This window comes from Haplochromis burtoni, unplaced genomic scaffold (genome assembly GCF_018398535.1).
Source record: "Haplochromis burtoni strain Fernald_Lab_line unplaced genomic scaffold, NCSU_Asbu1 Contig_48, whole genome shotgun sequence".
NCBI classification, from domain to species: Eukaryota; Metazoa; Chordata; class Actinopteri; order Cichliformes; family Cichlidae; genus Haplochromis; species Haplochromis burtoni.
Genome location: NW_024582409.1, coordinates 2396725 through 2402502, shown reverse-complemented (window position 1 = coordinate 2402502; position 5778 = coordinate 2396725). Strand labels below are relative to the sequence as shown.

The following is a 5778-nucleotide window of genomic DNA, read 5'->3' as shown; positions in this document are numbered from 1 at the left end:
TGGAAACGTCAGTGAAGTGCTCTTAAAGGTCTGTGTGCCTACAGGAGGTCCTGACCCATCACGCTCCTGCTCTCACTTCCGTCCGTTCCCTGTGTGAGGTTAATTGGACAGTGGGACAACACTCTGTCAGGATGTGAATGTGTGTGTGTGTGAGTCCATAGAGCCATTCACATAGCCCTCTTCTTTTCTAATGGAACGTAAAGCAATTTCCCCTGATAATGGTGCTTGGCTGTTACAATGCCAAGCTGAAGACTCAGAAATCCATGTTGTTACACTGACAAGGATCATTGTTGATGAAGTGTATCTGGAGACTTATTATCATACATTTTGTGTAATTACTTTGGACTTTCCCTCTCAGCTGAATGTACAGAGAGAGACAGCGGTAGGGTTTCATTCCGTTTACTTACTTGCTCTATGAAACATTAAGACCTAAAGGTTTGAGAAAGGATCTGTCTGTTCTTTGCCCTGTGTGACTGTTAAATATGATCTTTCATACAAAAGAGGTATTGATCTCAATGAGATTAACTGACTAAAGATAGGATTAATAAACTGTGGTGAATCTGGAGAGAAAGGCTTGAATGTTTTACTTTGCAACCTGGCATTAAGTGTCAGTGACTGAAAGGGATAAGCATTAGGTACATCAGAAAGATCCTGACATTAAGTGAAATTATCAGTGTTAGATGAGTCATAAGTAAAAAGTACACTAATATTAGAAGAGATAAATATATTATCACCTACTTAAGTTGGTGACTTTGAGAGGCTTATTGGATTTTACCTTTAGTTTTCTGGCTTCTGCATATGGATACGTTTATTTTTGCTTATGTACAGTACTGTGGAAAAGCCTTTGAACCAACTCTTCTTTATAACCAGATGCTCTTGCTATTTTTTTTTTAAAGTGGTCTTGAGCAATAAGTGTCCAACACTGGCTGCAACACTCATTTTCAGTCCAGTGTTTGTACCTTTAGGATTTAAAGGAATGTTTTCACTAACCTATGAATCATGCAAGAAAAAAAAACAGGCACCTAATTCAAAGGATGAACCAGTGTTGTCTACACATAACAGACAACTTTAAATTATATCTTTGTTACAAACAGTCTTTCATAAAAGCATATAATTTGTTCTCATTTCTTTAGTTGAATCTATGAAAAATGCCAAAGATAACACATTGCTATAAAATAGCATTTTTCCATCAACAAGGTGATTTCCAAAGAGCTGTTAGCTGCACTTGGCATATATATATGATGTGTCCTTCAACAATTTTAAGAAACTGGACAAGTAAAGTAAAAAAAAAACAAACCAAGAAGTCAGGTCTAAAAAAAAGTAACTACAGTAGATAGTTACTTTGTGAAAGCCATGACTTTCAGAAAAAGAAAAAAAATCCAGCAAAAACCTGAAACAGGACCTGAAAGATGTATCTGGCCCTTCAACTGACCCATCTCCAGTGGCTGTCAAGATGCTGTCTTAAAAAAGAGAAGGAAGGAAAAAAGGCTGAGGTATGCCAAACTACACAAGAACTGAACTGAAAATCAGTGGCAACAGGTCTTACCGAGAGATCAATTCAAATGTGAAATTTTCTGTTCAAATCATTGTCACTATGTTTGGAGGAGGAGCAGGAGACCGGTGCCACAACGAGCGTCTACAGCCATCTGTAAAACATGATGGAAATTGTCAAAATTAATGAAATTTGGAACCAAGAAAAGTATCATCAGATTTTGATCCACCATGATATACCATCTGGAAAGACTCTGATTGGCAACAGCTTAATTTACAGCATTACAGACACACTGCCAGGGTAGTAAAAGCACATCTGGGTAGAAAAAGCACACAATGAAACATTATCAGTCATGGATCGGCCTCCCTAGAGCCCGGATCGAAATTTTCTCAAAACAGCTTGAACAGCAGCCAACATCCAAAGATGAGTTTTGGAACGTCCATCAAGAAGGCTGGAGAACTTTCCCCAAAGACTACGGAGAGAATTCACAAGAAAGCTTGCCTAAGAGCTGGCAGTGGAGACAGTGGTTATAGTTGGTTATATTAGTCATAGTTTTTATAGTTTTATGTTGAGGTAATTATACTGATTTCTAGGCCCAGTTTAAACCACTTCAGATCCACACTATGTTTTAATGTGTTATATTTTTTTAATGTATAAATTGTTCCCAAATATTACAAAATAAAATCTTGAAGTCTTAAAATTTACTCCGCTTCCTATAGTTTTTGGTTTAAAAACTTTTTATATTTTTTGCTCTTTTTTCCACCACTAAAGTAGTAAAATTCACAAATGATTGTTTTAGGCAGTTTGACATAGTTCACTTACTGCTCTCCTCCCTGGAGAGCCATCCTAGTCAAAATCCTGTCAGGAGAGCATTTGACCTGAACGACAGGAAGAGAAAATGTCACAGACAGTTAGCGTCTGCGTCCGCGTAAGATGTGAACAAGTGGTTGAACTTGTACACACACACATAACTGCATATATATATATATATATATTCACTCTTTTTTCTTACCTTTCCCTGTGCTGCAGTTGAAATCCCTAAATTGCTCCTCGCTGAGAAAAAAGGATTTGGGCGAATTTGTCTAAACTGCTTGGCTCTTTAGCACGCTCCACAGTGGGTCCAGCAGCTGTTCAAGGCACCAGATGGGGTCAGAATCCATCCTCCCACTTAAATCATGCGATAGTGATGGTTCTCAAATATTTTTCGCAATAAGCTTATTTTGTCCAAAGGAAATGGACGCTCAGTGCCAAAGAGTTTTCTCCACAGCTGAGTCATGCTTAGCAGCTGATGTTCCTTTTAACATTTAATCTGTTTCCAACAGAGGAGAAAATAGTCACAATTCACAGTTTAGGCAGAATATGGATACAAAAACAAGTTGCTTTATGAAGAACTGGAGGACAAGTTGGCACACTAAATTCAGGACCGTGTACCTTTTTAGAAGAAGAAAGGAATGCTCATATAGTATAGGACTGATCTTGGAAAGCATTATTATTAGAAGTGGATTTACAGTTTTCATAAACCAAACCCCTGCACTCTGCAGGCACACACTGAGGGAAAATATTAAACTTGGCAGTGTTTTGTTGCATCCAGACTTCAAATATGAAAGATTAAATCAGGTGGATTACATTTTTTTATGAAGTCAGGAGGTGATCTTTGCTTAGATTAACCTCTCTGTGGGCTACTGATATTAAATCACCAAAAAAATTCTTTATAAATGTGTTTTTATTCTCCTATAACCCCATGCTATTATTTTTAAAAAATATGCTCCCACTTCTGGTCTTTTGAAGTGACAAGTCCAGCATGAAGCACTAAATTACGACTCATGGAAGATTGCATTTCTCCCTAGAGGGGGTTTTCACAGGCAATTACTGTTTTATGCTTGCCACTAGTGCTAGGAAGTGTGCTGTGGTCAGGGCACACATGCCAAGGTCATGTTAAAGAATACAAACCATGACGTATGCCGGGTGATGCTGTTTAAATAAAATCCTGTTCACACCCCTCATTTCTGTTTTTCTTTTTTTTTTCCCAAGGAGCCAGACTTTTTGGTCATTTTTAAAGTGGTCTTGAGCTTCTAATATTGGCTGCTTTTTCACTATTTTCAGTCCGGTCTTTGTACCTGACCATTTTCAAATGAATGTTTTTGTTTGTTAAGCCACTTAACACTGACCTATGAATCATTCAAGCATAAAAAGGCACCAAACTCAAGGGAACCAGTGTTATGTCTACAATAACAGACTTATTATTAGCAAAGAGCCAATTTTAAATTGTATCTTTAGGCTCTTTGTTTACAATAGCCTGTTGCACAAACACATAATTTGAAGGCCAAAGACATAGTTTAAAATGGTCTCAGTGGAAGGGTGGCTGTCAAGAAGTCAGTCTTACTGAAGGGAAAAAGGGAGAAAAGGCTGAGGTATGCCAAAATGCACAACAACTGGACTGAGAATCTGTGGCAACAGGTCTTATGTAGTGATTAATCCTTTTGTTTGAATCTTTGTTATTATATAACAGGATGTGAGAAGACATGTATGACAGTGAGTGTCTACAGCCGTCTGCAAAATCACTGCTGTGATTTTCAGCCAGTCATTTTGGGGCTCTTGTCAAAATGGATGAAATTTTGAATGCAGAAGAATACCATCAGCATTTCCACCACTTAATACCAACTGGAAATCATCTGATTGGTAAAAGTTTTGCTTTTCAGCATTACAACGATCCCAAACACACTGCACTGATGCAATAAAAGCATACCTGGACAGAAAAACACACAATGGAACACCGCCAGCCATGGATAGGCGTCCCCAGAGCACAGACTTCAAAATTACTGAAGCAGTGTGAGATCATCTTGACAGAAAATAGAACAAAAGATCCAAAAAGTTGATTTATCACTTGGATGGGTGATGAAATGCTATGTCCAGATGAACAAAATGAACTTTTTGGGATTTCCTTACCTGGTTGACTCAGCATACATCAAGACAAGAGCTTTGAAAGGAGAACTATTCCTGAAGACAGCTTAAAGAAATGAGAAGACTTCGAGGGTGGGGTGCCCTCTGCCTCTCGGCCTGGGGCTCGGTCACTCTGGCACAGCTGGCTGCCGGCGGAGCTCACGGGCACGTCACTGCAACCCCCCCTGGCTTCTGCTCCGCGGCTGCTGAGTGACCCCTCATCTGGGGACTCTCCTCAGCTCTTTCTGGGACAGTGGGCGGCTGCCCCTCTGTTGGTCTTCCTTGGTCTCTTGTGTTCTGGGGGCCTCTGGATGTCTGGAGTTTTGATCTCCTCCATACCTGCTTCATGCCCTGGAGGACGGGGCTGTGGCCCCCCCACACCCTCTAGCAGATCATTACATGAAGGAACCTTTTAAAAACAAGCGCGTCCATGCTCACAGGTGTACACACGGGTGCTCACACACACAAACTACACCCTTTTTGGCTCCTACCTCAAAGCACACTGTGCGCTGTCGATATTACGTGCTGCACAATAATGTTTAATATTTAGTATTTACTGTTATATTCCCATATATCATCGTGATGTTGTTTATTGTATTGCTCTCTTTTTCTTCTGCTTGTTTTCTTTTTTCTTTCTCAACAGGTGATCCAGGTGATTGATATATGTATTTTTTGGTCTGCTTATTTACTGTAGTTGGTTTTTGGTTTTTTGCCCTTTATCCCTGTCCCTCTTCTCCGCTGTTTTTTCCCCCTCTTCCTTTCTCCCTTTTCTTTTCCTCATCCATAATTCTGATGGCAAAAGAACCAAACGGGACAGGCAAATAAAAAAAAAAGAAATGAGAAGAAACCTGCCTAAGAGAGCTCAGGCTGTGTTGCAGAATGAAGGTGGTCTTACCAAATATTGACTTTGAAGCTTGTTAGAATTACTCAAGCTGTTTTTGTCTGATATACTGCTTTTCTAATGTACCTTTGCCCACATGTCACATATAGCATCCTTGTAACGTGTCTAAACTTAAGATACATACACAAAAGAAGGAAACAAAGTTGATCAGGAGCATTAACCTAGCCGAGGGAGGTAGCGCCCACCCCACCCTTCCCTTTCCACTTATGGACCCTGACCACGATGACATAAAGCCAAGGAAGGGAGAGGCTAAAAAGATATGTTCCACACTGTCCTTCTGACCATCACAAAAAGGGTAATTCCTGTTTGTTTGTTCAGGCTTTTAGAGTTCAACTCCTAGCGAGAAGAAGGAGGAAGGTTACAATCAAGATAATACATAAAAGGTTTGGAGTTGCACCAAGTTCTTAATAATCAACAACAGAACAGGAAAAACGATAAAACACTG

At 39.7% G+C, this 5778-nt stretch overlaps 1 long non-coding RNA gene across 1 annotated transcript; it reads right to left on the bottom strand.

Moving 5' to 3' along the window:
• Positions 1-1274: 1274 nt before the first annotated feature.
• On the bottom strand, positions 1275-4523 carry LOC102305252. The gene is made up of 3 exons (XR_006054358.1): positions 4239-4523; positions 1547-1646; positions 1275-1460 (listed from the first exon to the last, which is right to left on the bottom strand). It is a non-coding gene; the product is annotated as an uncharacterized LOC102305252 (long non-coding RNA).
• Between the last annotated feature and the right edge of the window lie 1255 nt (positions 4524-5778).